Below are 14855 nucleotides of genomic sequence, written 5' to 3'. Positions count from 1 at the left end.
CTTTTATCTATTCAAATTGACCAAAACGGGGTTTAAACACCACTTCTGTAAAGAGCTTTGTCTTTGCCGATCTCGAAGCGTCATCCCCTTCTGCCTCTCTGTGCCACTTGACATCCTGGGTCTTCATGAAATTACTGGTTTTTAAGTGGGTTTTGTTTGTTTTGAGAGCAGCAGAGAATTTCTATCAAATAGCACCTTACCTTTGATCTCCAACACAAAAACAAGTACCCTTCTCCGTCTCCTGGGTTCACACCCTGTCCCGTCCATGAGATTCTGCAAGGGAAACCGAAAAGCAGCTGAAACCCCAAGTTTTGGTGAAGCAGAAATAATGTTCTAAATGCTGCCACCCAGTGAGGGTGACAGTGGCAGACAGACATTTTCCTGCAAGGCCAGTCAGCCTGTTCAGACTCTATTTTGAGAATTCATTTAAAAGAAAGTCCGGGAGCGCCTGGGTGGTTGTCCGTTAAGCGTCGGGCTTCGGCTCAGGTCATGATCTCACAGGTTGTGGGTTCAAGCCTTGCGTTGGGCTATGGGCTCTGTGTGGATAGCTCAGAGCCTGGAGCCTGCTTTGGATTCTGTGTGTGAGACAGATTCTGTGTGTGTCTCTCTCTCTTCTCCTCCCCCACTCATGCTCACACTGTCTCTCTCAAAAATAAACGTTAACATTAAAAAAAAATAAATAAGTGGAAGGAAGGAAGGAATGAGGGAAGGAGAGAAGGAGGGAAGGAAGGAAGAAGGTAGGAAGGAAGTTGAGATACTAAACTACCTTGGAAAATGAGGCAGATGAAAAGGCCATCTGACATTAATGGAAAAAAAAAACAAAACCCAACCCACCAAGATTGTAATTCAAGTTTTAATTAGTTGAATAATACATTTTCAGAAAGTTGACAAAAGCAAGCAATTCTGTTTCTTTTTTTAAAGCAGTTCCTCCTAAAAGCAGTCATGAGAAAGCAGAGAAAGCACGTTTGCTTCTGACACTTTCTTTTGCTATTGCAAATACCAGCTGTGCCAAGGAGTCCTCAGCCGAGAAACCTTTTCAGTTAACTTGGCCTGAGTGCCGCATCTAGCTGCCCGGTTGAGAAACCGCGAAGGTAGAATGTCGCGGGCAAGATCGCCGCCTGCCGGCCTAAATGATCACCGCACGAAAGTGCCAGAGTGGCATTTGGTTGGCCAGGCGGCCTGCGGATGGAAATGTTTAACTGTGCGAGTTCCCTGGCTCGACTTTCTTGGACGATGGATGGGTGATAATATGTGTGTGGTCACCTCAGGAAAGAATGAGAGCCCAGAACTTACCCACGTGAGGAAAGAGTGTTCCCATTTCTGCTGCCACTCTCTTGGAATCCTCTTAGCCTCTGGAACAACTTGTGTTGCCCAAAATGAATGATGTTTTACAAGCTTACCTTGTGGAATAGAAGCTCTAGAAAGATGCAACTTTATGGATTTATTAGTTATTACATTTGAAAGAGCAATCTAAGATCAAGTGGGATGTCATTGGCGATCAATTTCAGCCAGCACAACTCGTACCCAGCACGGTGCTGAGTGTTGTGAACTAGGGATGTTCCCCGGGTCCTTTGCCTCCTACAGACCGTACAGTCTAGCACTTAGCTTACATCACGTTCTATTTTTTAAGCACGCCCAGTAGATATCCTTTTTAGATCCTTCTTACCGCTCTGAGTGGGTGCAGCATCTGTGCCGATCAGTAGGTCATTCCTTTCCCAAAATACACTTTTTGAGAGAATATCCATCATTTAGAACCACATACTTTGAAGTCAAACAGATCTAGGTTTGCATCCCAGATCCATTACTTAATAGCTGTGTGACCTTGGGCAAGTTGATTAACCTCTCTGGGCCTCAAGCTCCTCCTCTTTATGATTTTTTTAAGATTTTATTTTTGGGGCACCTGGGTGGCTCAGTTGGTTAAGTATCCAGCTTCACTCAGGTCATGATCTCATGGTTCTTGAGTTTGAGCCCCGTGTCAGGCTCTATGCTGACATCTTGGAACCTGCTTCGGATTCTGTGTCCCCCTCTCTCTCTCTCTCTCTGCCCCTCCCCCATTCATGCTGTCTCTCCCTCAGAAATAAAATAACCATTAAAAAATTTTTTTTAAATACAGATTTTATTTCTAAGTAATCTCTACACCCAACATGGGGCTTGAACCCACAACCTGAGCTCAAGAGCTGCACACTCTACCGACAGAGCCAGCCAGGCTGCCCCATCCTCATCTTTAAAATGTGGATAATAAATTCTACCTCACATGGTCACTGTGAGGATTAAATGAGATAACATGTGCTGATGCATCGAGCAGGGTTTGACCCATACTAAAAGTAAAATGCCAGAAGTATTTCTACATTTAGATTAAATGTATTAAAGTGGTTTTGCTTTCTGACTTATGGAATGGGACTTAGGTGACACAAGAGCATTGTCAAATTTTTGTATTTCTCAAGCTCTTTGGAGCCACCTTGACCCCTCATACTGAGGCAAACAAGTCTGCTTCCCTAGCTGTCGGGGGAGGAAGGTGGCCGTCTTACCCCTGCTGGAGCTCACACCAGGTATGTTTGTGAGTAGTCCCACAGACCCCACGATGTCCCTGAATTTGACACTGGTGCCAGGATCCATACTATTTGGGTTTATCTAAGAAACTGGAACCCACGCACTTCAATTTTTTTGAAGCTGGAGAAGTGCCTTTTGAAAGTGGTCAGTTTTCTGTATCTGGAGTTTGATCAGTTTTAGGGCGGCTTCCTTTGCTTGGGGAAAATCTCCAGGATGGGCCTTTTAGTGACACAAATATGAACAACTCTTGGTGACAACTGTGTGGTCACCTGATAGCGAAATACCGATGCTTCACACTGGGATGTCCTGTGAATGTGACTGGTGGAGGTGTCTCTGACCTAATATGTCCTTACGGAGTCAGAGGGCTTTGGGCTGTAAAGATCAATCAAGACTGCACCATCGGTAAACGTGATGATTTGTTCTTGGGGGATAGGAGTGCCCAAGAATCTCCCACAGGAGATCAGGAGCAGGGGCTCGCCCAGGCAGGAAGGATGAGCAGCTTCTGGGCCTCACCTGGAGGGATCCCCAGAGGAACCAGCCCAGACTGCTGGGCTGGGGCAGGGAGGGACCTCCCTCGGAGGGGAAGGGGTTGTTCCTGCACTTAATGAGGCGCACGTTGGCCATTGGCCGAGGCACTCCTGACGCTGACAGGTAGGCTGGCCTGTCGACGCAGAGGAAGGAGATGCCAAGGCAGAGAGAGGGCCAGGAAGAGAGATTCCTTAAGTGGCGAAATTAGACTGTCCAGAGCAAGGCCTGGGAATCTATTCAACTGGTGTTCCAAATTAGTGACTTACAACCTTGGCTGCATGTTAGTATCTTCAGGGAGCTTTCAAAAACTACAGACATCCAGGGGTACCTGGGTGGCTCAGTTGGTTGAGTGTCTGACTCATGATTTTGGCTCAGGTTGTGATCTCACGGTTTGTGAGATTGAGCCCTGTGTTGGGCTGCATGCGGGCAGCACGGAGCCTTCTTGGGATTCTCTCTTACTCCCTCCCTCTCTGCCCCTCCTCTGCTTGAGTGCTTTCTCACACTCTCTCTCTTTCAAAATAATAAACTTAAAAAAACAAAAAACAACTACATATGTCCAGTATATACCCAAAAGGACTGAAAATAGATGTTAAACATTTGTGTACGAATGTTCATAGCACTATTCACAGTAGCCAAAAGGTGGAAACAAGCCACATGTCCAGCGATAGATGAGTGGGTAAACAAATTGTGCAATATCCGTATGATGGACTATTATCTTGCCTTAAAAAGGAATAAGGTATTGACACATGCCCCAACACGGCTGAACTTTGAAAGCATTATGCTAAGTGATAGAAGGCAGATACAAAGGTCCCATTTTGTAGGATTCCTTTTATGTAAAATATCCAGAGTAGTTAAATCCATAGAGATAGAAAGCAGATTTATGGTTGCCAGGGGTTGGGGTAAGAGTGAAATGGGGAGTGACTGGTTAACGCATACAGGTTTTATTTTAGGGCGACAAATGTGTTTTGGAACCAAATAGAGGCGGTGAATGTGAATGTACTAAATGCCACTGAACTGTTTGCTTTAAAATGGTTAATTCTATGTTATGTGAATTTCACCTTAATAAAAAAATTACGACATTTATAAAACATACAAGTGCCCAGGCCCCACTGCGGACTAGTTAGACCAGGGCCTCTGGACTTGGGGCCAGAGGTGGACACGCTTAGAAGCTCCGAGGTGGTTCCAGGTGCATCCCAGGCTGAGAACCCCACTCACAGGGGATTTGCTGCTATCTCTCAGAAGTGTAGCACTCGGCTCATACCTGGTCCATCTCCATGTCTCCAGTCAGGTGTCCCCTCCTTCGGAAAGCTGTCTTCAAGGATGCTCCCTCCTCCTGCTCTGCCAGGCTAGGTGACTTAGGTGACAGTCTCCTTCCCCTGAAAGCCCATGGCTTCTTCCAGAGCATCTCTCGCACCTGGTTGCCAGACTCCGAGCTTTCTGAGGGAGGACCAGGCCTTCTTTCTGACTTGGTTTCCCCAGGGCCTAGCCCAGGGTTTGGCACAGAGGGGAGCCTAGAAACATGGAGCGAATAAGTGAACAGATGAGTAGTGGGTGAGTGAACGGGAGCCTGGCTCACCTGCATCTTGTTCCCCCCCCCCACCACTGAGCTTGCCCAGAGCTTTCCCAGCACAACAGCTGAAGGGTCCTTTGGGAGGGCTTTAGTTCCTCCTACAGGTGTATTCCTGCAAAGTTGAGTAGCTTCGGTGCTGGCGGCTGAAGCTGTTTCCACCTGAATTGTCAGGAAGCGAGCTTCTCGAGCTTCTCGTGCTCTGCATGTTGGAACCACCTGGGGAGCCAAGGCCCCTCAGCATCTGACTCAGCCGGTCTAGGGTGGGACCAGGGAGGTCACAGAGGTTTCTCAAAGCCCCCAGATGATTCTCATGTGCAGCCAATATCACAAACCACCGCATGAATGCTTGATTGCTGCATTCTTGAATCATTTTCTTCCTAAAATCCCAGATCGTTCAGAAAATGACCATCATGTTCCCTTACTTGGAAACAAGAGGATGTTTAGCACAAGCATGGCAGATGCCTTGAATTTGCTCTCGAATTCAATGCCATTTCTTTGAGTGTTATTACCTTCAGGGTCAGACAGCCTGTGGGGGCGATGATTTGTCCCTCGTCCACTGGCTGCGCCGGGCGGTCCCGAGGGGCAAGCGAAGAGGCTGGGTGGCAGCCAGCGAGGCAATCGCTCACTCTGTCCATGTCCACGTGGTTTTAATGCTGCTGAAGTGAGAAGGCTCCCAGGACTTGAAGAGGCTGCAGGATTATCTTCCCTCCCTCATCTGTAAACAGAGAGAGAGCAGGGGGAAGACAGCCTCATGACCTGATATTCCAGACCTCTCCCCTTCCCTCGGCATAGTCTATGGAAATGCAACAGTACATTCCGTAATTACAATGAAAAACGGTTTTTCACTCCATGTGTTCGTTTTGTTAGAATTATCGTACTTTTCTGTTGAAGAAACAAAATGCCTACACTCCTTGTTTTTGTTAAATAAGCTTAAATATTTGTTGTTCGGGGTGCTATTTCGCTGCTGGTGTTTGTTGTTTCTCTTAATATAATGTGACAAAAAATAACTCACTTAAATATGCATGACTAAGTCTTAGGTATGATCCTGATCAATGACTTCACAAATGCTGGTTTGGATTTTTAAAATTAGTATTGTGCTAGAGTACACAAAATATAAACTTGACCGTTCTAAAGCACGAATCTGCGGCGTTCAATAGATTCACAGTGTCATGCAACCAGCTGGCTCCATCTAGTTAGAAGCACTGCATTTCAGAGATTTCTTATCACCCCTGCACCCGTCAAGAGGTCACCCCCCCCCCATTCCCTCTATCCAGAATAGACAAATCCAGAGACAGAAGAAAGCAGAATTGTGGCTGTCAGGTGCTGGAGTGGGAGTTCCTGGGGACAAATGGAGAGTGACTGCCAAAGGGCATATTTTTTTTTAATGGTAATGAAAATATTCTAAAATTGATTGTGGTTGTGGGTGCATGAGTCTGTGAATATGCTAAAAGCCACTGAATTTAAAATTTTAGGTGGATGCATTGGATGGTATGTGAATTATATTTAAGAAAAAAACCAACAAAACACTAATGTCTAATTTACTGAGCTTTGACTAAGCCTTGGACTTGGGGTATTTATTGGTTTGCCTCTTTGAGTATTTTCCTAGACTAGAGCTTTGACTCTGGGGAGTTTAATAAAATGGCCAGCTCTCTCAGGGAACTCCCAAAGCAAAAACCACATTCCTTCTCCCTGTTTCTTGGGAAAACTAGGCTGCCTGCTGTAGTTTAGATTTCTTTATTATTCAGTAAGGAGCGTGGCAAGACTACCCATTTTCCTCTGAGCGTAGCTCTATCCATGGGTTTTGAAGGTGGTGTTTTCATCAGCATTATTTCCCCAAAAGTCTATACATTTATTTTTTGTCCAAGGGTAGTTTGATAGAAAATGCTGACATCCTCAAATGGTTGATGTTCTGCGTCTACTTTTTTATTTCTAGGTTTATTGTGTTGTGATCAGAGAATGTGATTTGTACTATTCCTAATTTGTTATATATAATGGATTTTCCTTCGTGTTCATTTTTCTTTCTTTTTTTAGAGAGAGTGTGTGTATGAGCGGGGGCAGGGGGAGAAAGAGAGAGAGAAAGAATCCCAAGCAGGCCCCATGTTAAGTGCAGAGCCCAATGTGGGACACAATCGCGTGGTCCTGGGATCATGACCTGAGCCGAAATCAGGAGTCAGATGCTCAACCGACTGATCCACCCAGGTACCCCTGGGTTCATTTTTATATAACTTTTTCCATTCATACTTGAAAAGAAGTCTACTCTTTTCAAGGGATACAGTTGAGAATATTAGTGACTGGTTATATTGTTATTTTAGTTTATTGATAAGCACATATATTATTAATAATCATGTTAATAAAATTTTTATAGTATAAAATACCATAATTATTTAAGTAATTAACTATATTATTGTTACTATAATTGTCTTACCTTTTTGCACTATCTAGTCCAGCAAGGATTGAAATAAGCAGGTGAAAGTCCACCAGCACTGTTGTATTTCTGCTGGTTTTGCTTGGTTATTCCTGTAATTTGTCGATACGTAAGAAACAGGAGACTAAAATGAGGTACCTCTTCTCAGCTTTCACTGAGGACCCAAAGTGAGGTGAGACAACACAGCAGATGCCAGCAACCCCACCTCCTCCACGAGGGGCAGGATGGCCTGAGCAGGACGTGCTAAGAGGCTATAAAAATGTAAAGTGTAAGAACTACACTTCAATTAATCTTACAATTAGGAAGAAATGAGGCAAAGCATAAAAATAATTTAGGTGATAGAATGTTATGCCACTGTTAAAATATTAACATATTCAAAATATTTCAATGAATAATGATGTGGCAGAAAGATCATAACATACTATTAATTCTGATTTTATAAAATACATGCATATATAGAAAAAAGGAAGGGCGCCTGGGTGACTCAGCGGTTACACGTCTGCCTCTTGATCAGGTCGTGATCTCACCGTTTGTGAATTTGAGACCCATGTCGGGCTCTGAGCTGACAGTGTGGAGCCTGCTTGGGATTCTCTCCCTCTCTCTGCCCCTCCCCTGGTCTTGCTCTCTCTCTCTCAAAAATAAATAAACTGCAAAAAAAAAAAAAAATAGGAAAGAAATACCCCAATTGAGATTTCAGATACTTTTTCTTCTTGACATTTGTCTGGATTTTAGAAATTTCTTACAATAAATATTGGTTTCTTTTGAAATCATTTTTGTGATGAGGAAAAAGAAACAGTTAAAAAATAGTTAAAAATGCCTAAGTAATCACCTTCCTGTGCTAGCTACCTTTACTCTTCAACTGAAGACCAATACATGAGTGAAAAGCAATGGATTTGGGGGTGATCTTCCTCTTACACAAGGTCCCAGAGGAGGCCGGGGGCCACTGACCTGGCTTCACTAGCCGGCAGTTTGAATAGCAGATTCTGTTGCTCATTTTCCCAGTAAATGGGCAGAATATCTCTAGAGGATGCGTCAAGTTCTCCCCTTTCTCATACACTTATTTGGGGCTGGTGCTGGGACTCATGCAGTAGTTCCAGTTTTATGTTTAATCACGGCTCTGAAATTCAGTTGCCATAGATACAGAGGACCAGGATGATGTCTGATGTCACCGTTGCCATTTGCCTCATGAGCTGGTTAAAACTGACCTTTAAAATTTAAGCTTAATTACCTTTGCTGCCAAAAGCGGCCCCCAGGGAATACGCCGTAATGAATTCATATTTTGACAATCACTTCCTTCTTTCCTCATCATTAAAACTTATTTTCTGGTCTGCCACTGAATCCACACTAGGCCTCTCTGAATTCCACATTTTCCAAATCCATATGAGGCAAAATTCCTTATCTGCACCCTAACTTCTCCCTGGAGAGGAGGGCCTAGATCCAGGAAGAAGGTGGCCTTGTTCCTTCTTTCAACCTTCTACTCTTCCTTTCACTGGGGTCACTTGGCAGGAGCAAAGGAGGGGGAGGGATTATCCAAAGCACACTCCACTCCAACCCTTCCCGTCTCTCTCACTCAACACAGCAATGTCTTGTTCTATAGATGCTCCGGAAAACACCTCTATAATGAAGCTTGCTGTGGTTTGAGTTTTTTAAAGTGTTCTTACCAATTATGGAAAGTATCAGCCATGCTCTCACGCTGCATGCCCATATGCACAGTTGCAAAGGCCACAACCCATAGCTTCAGCTGGTCCACACACAGATGAACACACATTTTCAGTTATTCATTCTTTGAACAAATGTCCTAGAAATTCAGGATCCAGCAATGAACAAAACAGACCAGGAAACCAGTCTCCTGGAGCTACTTTGAATGGAGGAGGCTGAAATGAAACTGATACCCTCAGAAGCAACTCTACAGTCCCTCTGATGTCAAGTGCTGCGAGGGAAGCATACAGGGTGCCATGAGAGCCTATTTCTCCTCTGTGGGGTGGGGTAGGGGAGGGGGCAAAGTCTCCCTGTGGCATTTAAACTAAGACCTGAACATCGGCAATCCAGATTTTCTGTATAAGAGATGATTCAGGACAGTACTCAGGTTAAAGAAAATGATAATTGCTCATGTCAGAAAAGGGGAGGTGATGAATAAGGCTCCTCCAAACGCTCCTTTATCACCAATAGTGGACACGGTAATTGACGTAGTCAAAGGGAGTAAGTGCAAAGGTCCTGAGGTCAGTCTCCTAGTGGGGCATTCCAATAAAAGGTCTAAACACAAATTATTGTTATAAATAAGTGGTTCTCAAACTTTTTGGTCTCAGAACCCTTTACTCTATGAGAATTATTAGGGACTCCAAAGAGCTTTTGGTCATATAGAGTATATCTACCAAAAATAAACTACCTATTAGAAATTAAAACAAAATTCAAAAACTATTATTTAAATTTTAATTCTTTAAAAAATAATAGACTGGGGCGCCTGGGTGGCTCAGTCAGTTAAGCTTCTGACTTTGGCTCAGATCATGATCTTGTAGTTCACGAGTTTGAGCCTGGCATCAGGCTCTGCATTGACAGTGCAGAGCCTGCTTGGGATATTCTCTCTCTCTCTCTCTCTCTCTCTCTCTCTCTCTCTCCCTCTGTCTCTCTCTGTCTCTCCTTGAACTTTTGTGCGACCTTTCTGTCTCAAAATAAATAAATAAACTTAAAAAAATAATAAACCAATTATGAAAAAGTAGGATATCTTAATGGTATTTTTAGATAATTGTAAGGATCCTTCTTTATTACTATACCCAAACTCGATCACAGAGTTTATCTGTAAAGGTTACAGTGTTTGGGTGCCTAGGTGGCTCAATCCATTAAGTGTCTGACATTTGATCTCAGCTCAGGTCTTGATCTCAGGGTCATAGTTTCAAGCTCCACATCATGGCCAGTGTGGAGTCTACTTAAAAAAATAAAAGGTTAGGGGCGCCTGGGTGGCTCAGTCAGTTGAGCGGCCGACTTCGGCTCAGGTCACGATCTCGCGGTCCGTGAGTTCGAGCCCCGCGTCAGGCTCTGTGCTGACAGCTCGGAGCCTGGAGCCTGTTTCGGATTCTGTGTCTCCCTCTCTCTGACCCTCCCCCACTGGTGCTCTGTCTCTCTCTGTCTCAAAAATAAATAAACGTTAAAAAAAATTTTTTTTTTAAATAAATAAAAGGTTAACTGCAGTGTGGAATCTGAAACCCTATCAATGAATTATTTTACTTTGTTATGTTAAAATCCATTGGTCCAACTTACTCTTTGAATGCATCTTTACCCATGCATGATTTTGTAAAATCATGTTTAAGTCATTTAGAAAATTTTGGTTCAGGGGCGCCTGGGTGGCTCAGTCAGTTAAGCATCTGACTTCGGCTCAGGTCATGATCTCACGGTTCGTGGGTTCGAGCCCCGCGTCGGGCCCTGTGCTGACAGCTCAGAGCCTGGAGCCTGTTTCGGATTCTGTGTCTCCCTCTCTCTCTGCCCCTCCCCCACTCACGCTCTGTCTTTCTCTCTGTCTCAAAAATAAATAAACATTAAAAAAAGAAATAAAAATTAAAAAAAAAATTTTTTGTTCATTGACCAAATTGTACAGATTTTCCAAATTTTTTCATTATATAAAATTTAAAAACCATGTATGTTAATATCACTGCCAAATCTCTTTTAAGTATTAGAAGGCTGTCTATCTCACTGCAGCCAATACAGGTTTTCCAAATGTTAATTTCACCTAAAAGCTCAAATTTTATCATTGCCCATAGATATTTCCATTGTTTTCCTTGACAGCCTCCCTTCATTCATTTTCAAGAAGATGTCTGCCAAACACTCAAGTCTGCATAATCATAGTTTGCAAATCATTCTTTCAAGTAAAAGTGATGTCACCTAATGAATAAACGGCCTAGTTAGGCTGGCAATTCTATCACAACATGCTTTTCCTCTACATAACCAATGTCTTTTTAGATCTGCAGAAGAAATGTTTTCTGCTTATTTCCTAGTTCATCATGAAGAATCTTAAAAAAAAACAAACAAAAAACCATGTACTCAAAGGTCCAGATTTAATAAAATTAATAACGTAAATGGCTTCATCAAAGACATTACCAAGTGAAAATGGTGCCCCCTCCCCCATGAGTGTGTGATGGTGAAGAAACAGGCCAAGTTTGTGTTTAGATCTCTTTTACTGTGTTAGCTTCGAAATCTATCTCAAATCCAACCACTTCTCTCTTTAACCTACTTTTCCCTGCCTGGTCTGAGCTGTTCCAGCAGCTCCCTAACTGGAGTCACGCTGCCACACTGGTGGCATGCTGGGCCACTACCGCAGCCCCCCCTCCCCAACCCCCCCAGCAGCCTCTTTCCCTGGCTGCCCTCCAGAACAGCACACACGCCCCGTCGCGCCTGCTTCATGTTTTCTTCCTGGCACTCCCCATGGACATTGTATTTTTCTGTATGCGGTTTTACTTATTTTTCCTTTTACTACCTAAAGGTGAGCTCAGCAGGCGGGGACTTTATTCGGTTCATGCAACTAGGGCTGTGTCCAGCACATAGCAGCTGCTGAATGAACATTTGTTGAGCTAAGAAGTGAAATCTCAGAGATGCCCATGCCCAATTCTGCCTAACTAAACACCCCAAAGACTTGTCTTTCCTTCTCTTCCTCTCTCCCTCCCTGCCTTGTGTTTTTGGGCCAGGCCCTCTGCTCCACCTTGGGAATATAAAGGCAGACAAAACACAGTCTCTGCCTTCAGGAATCTCACATTTCCATGCAGAGCACACACACATCCACAAATGATTCTCAAGTGGCTCTGCAGATGGGGGCCCAGGACTTGTAGTGGCAGAGACCTGGGTTCAGACCCTCAGTCTTAACCCTTCTGAGCCCCAGTTTCCTCATCTGTAAAATGGCAATAATAGTACCTGCTGTTCACATGGGTGGTGAGAATCAAATGGGCTAAAAATATAATGACATATCTCACATATTACTAATAGATGTTTTAAGTAGTGAAGGTGGAATTTGAGTCTTAAGGACTATATATTAAAAATATATACAGAGTTCACCAGAGTTGGGGACAGGGAGTGGCGGCAGTGTGTGTGTGTGTGTGGGTCTTCCTGGAAGCATTGCTGACATGGGGAGATTTGGTGAGGTGGGTATCCGGAGCTGGGAGTGATGGGATGAGGCTAGAGAGGTTGGCAGAAGCCTAATGGCAGAGGAGTTTGTAGCCTTGCTGGGGGCTTCTTGCCTGTGGGCAGGGAGGGGAGACCTAACCAAAGCACCGCTTATGATGATTGGTAGCATGGTGCTGGATGGATGGCGGAGGCAGGGAGACCACTGAGACCGCAGGATCCATAGGAGATAGTGGGGGGGGGGGTGGTTGGGGGCAGGCTAGGAGACTGGGAGTGAGCCTGCATTGGGGGCGACTTTGAATGCCATGGGGCAGACTTGGGCCATAATTACGACCCTCTTCTTGCTTTTTGTCCCAACTGTCAGGTGAGGTATTTGTTGCCCCCAAGTTGCCTGTCCCTCCCGTCTGTCTCAATAAGGTGATGTGGATGAATCCAGGATGTTAATTTCTGCAATGAGGCAGAATATCTTAACAGCCAGGCTGACACTCTCCTAAATTGTTTTGTTTTATAGAAAGGGACATTTGGAGTCCTTCCTTAATTAGTTAATTGGCTGGTTTAGATACATCACATTTTGTTCCAAAAAAAGATCTTCTTGTTCTAACTCTTACTCAGTAAGCGTTTACTGGCCGATAAATGTTAAAGATATGATGTATTTTTTGGAGTACAATAATCTTTGTTAATTATTTATAATAGAATGTTTTAAAAATTAACTCTGCTCCTTTGATCTCCACGGAAGGGCTGGAAATCCAGTGCATCCTGTAGTGGATAAATGTCCCTTACTATATAAAGGTAACCGTGCTTATTCAAAAGAAAGTACACAATTAAATGAAGCTCAAAGCAAAATCTTCCTACTCACCAGCATCCTCACCTTCCTAAGCTACTCCTCAGGGGTGTGGATGTGGTCTGTTAGACATTTTCTAACCAAAACCAGGGGCACCTGGGTGGCTCAGTCGGTTAAGCCTCTGACTGCAGCTCAGGTCATGCATGATCTAATGGTTTGTGAGTTCGAGCCCCACATCAGGCTCGCTGCTGTCAGCACACAGCCCACTCTGGATCCTCTGCCCCTCCCCCACCTGCACTGTCTCTCAGTCTCTCTCAAAATAAATAAATAAACTTTAAAAAAGAATTAAAAAACCAAAACCAGAAATGAGCTCATGCTCTATACCCTGTTTTGTAACTTGCTTTTCTCCTTCAACAATAGATGGCCACGGCCTTTTGAGGGGTCCAGGCATTGACTTGCACGCCCTTCTATGTACTGGCTGAAGAGTCCTGTCCACGCAGAATTTGTTCTTAAAGGCATCGGTGGCCTTGAGCACCACCATCTCTATCAGAAAAAGCAGACTTCGAAGAGGTCAATACAATTTTCAAGGGATCCTTGAAAAAAAGTTTTTGTAAATCGCCAGCCTGTGGCTGGATGCCATGGGCCTCAGACTCCTGGAAACTGCAAATGTCCCCCAGCAGCAAGAGGGTCGTGGGCAGATCCGGACCAGCAGCAGAGAGCAGTAGATGATGGGGGCAAGATATACGGCTGTGTTGCTGGGTAAGATTCCTGCTGTAGGGGATCCCAGAGCCCCAGCAAAGCGTGTTGTGGTCCCATTTTCCACTTCCTCTGGGGTTTTGGTCATTGAGAATAAGAAATATGACAAGTTGGGGCGCCTGGGTGGCGCAGTCGGTTAAGCATCTGACTTCAGCCAGGTCACGATCTCACGGTCCGTGAGTTCGAGCCCCGCGTCAGGCTCTGGGCTGATGGCTCGGAGCCTGGAGCCTGTTTCCGATTCTGTGTCTCCCTCTCTCTCTGACCCTCCCCCGTTCATGCTCTGTCTCTCTCTGTCCCAAAAATAAATAAAAAACGTTGAAAAAAAATAAAAAAAAAAAAGAAATATGACAAGTTGATTTATTTTATGAGGAAAAGTTCCTCCCAGGAAAACAAATCGTTGACATGCACTCAGCATAGTCAGGCAATGATGTTTCTTTAGTGTAATGGGCTAGCTCTATAAAACACAAAGAAAATCCTTTATGCTTGCATATAAAGACCTGTACAAAAATAGTTTCTGCTGGATTATTTGTTAATATTTTAAAAATTGGGCATAATTCCAATGTCCATCAGCAGGAGTATGAATAAATAAATCGAGGCAGGGTTGCTAGAGGGGAGGTGGGTGGGAGGATGGGCCAAATGGGTGATGGGTATTAAGAGGAGCATGGGATGCACACTGGGTGTTATATGTAAGTGATGAATTGGGGTGCCTGGGTGGCTCAGTAGGTTAAGCGTATGACTCTTGATTTCGGCTCAGGTCACGATCTCACAGTCCATGACTTCGAGCCCTGCATCCAGCTCTGTGCTAACAGTGTGGAGCCTGCTTGGGATTCTCTTTCTCTCTCTCTCTGCCCCTCCCTCGCTTGCTCTCTCTCTCTCTCTCTCTCAAAATAAATAAAAAGTAAACTTAAAAAAATTTTAATAAAAAAATAAGTGATGAATCACTGGGTTCTACTCCTGAAACCAATACTGCACTGTATATTAATTAACTTCAATTTAGATAAATAAATTTTTAAAAATGCGAAGTTACAAAAGTTAAATGAATTATAATTTTAACTGCGTTTTAAAGATAGTACATGTGAAATTATTAAGTCCGGATAATCAATAAACTCAAATGCATACATAGGAAAAAAAATAAATAAATT

General features: G+C 43.9%; 1 protein-coding gene across 5 annotated transcripts in view; it reads right to left on the bottom strand.

Moving 5' to 3' along the window:
* GINS3 (GINS complex subunit 3) overlaps positions 1-14855 on the bottom strand; it is a 92348-nt gene that overhangs the window by 50561 nt on the left and 26932 nt on the right. Inside the window, exons 2-5 of one of the 5 annotated variants that reach the window (XM_042970743.1) lie at positions 7074-7165; positions 5158-5363; positions 4340-4589; positions 201-273 (exon numbers count right to left, since the gene is read on the bottom strand). The gene's annotated coding sequence lies outside the window, so the exon portion shown is untranslated. Of the gene's footprint in view, positions 1-200; positions 274-4339; positions 5364-7073; positions 7166-14855 lie in introns of all 5 variants that reach the window. The other 4 variants (XM_042970742.1, XM_042970745.1, XM_042970744.1 and 1 more) reach the window with 4 other exon arrangements.

This window comes from Panthera tigris, chromosome E2 (assembly GCF_018350195.1).
Source record: "Panthera tigris isolate Pti1 chromosome E2, P.tigris_Pti1_mat1.1, whole genome shotgun sequence".
NCBI classification, from domain to species: domain Eukaryota; kingdom Metazoa; phylum Chordata; class Mammalia; order Carnivora; family Felidae; genus Panthera; species Panthera tigris.
This window is presented reverse-complemented; position numbering and strand designations above follow the sequence as displayed.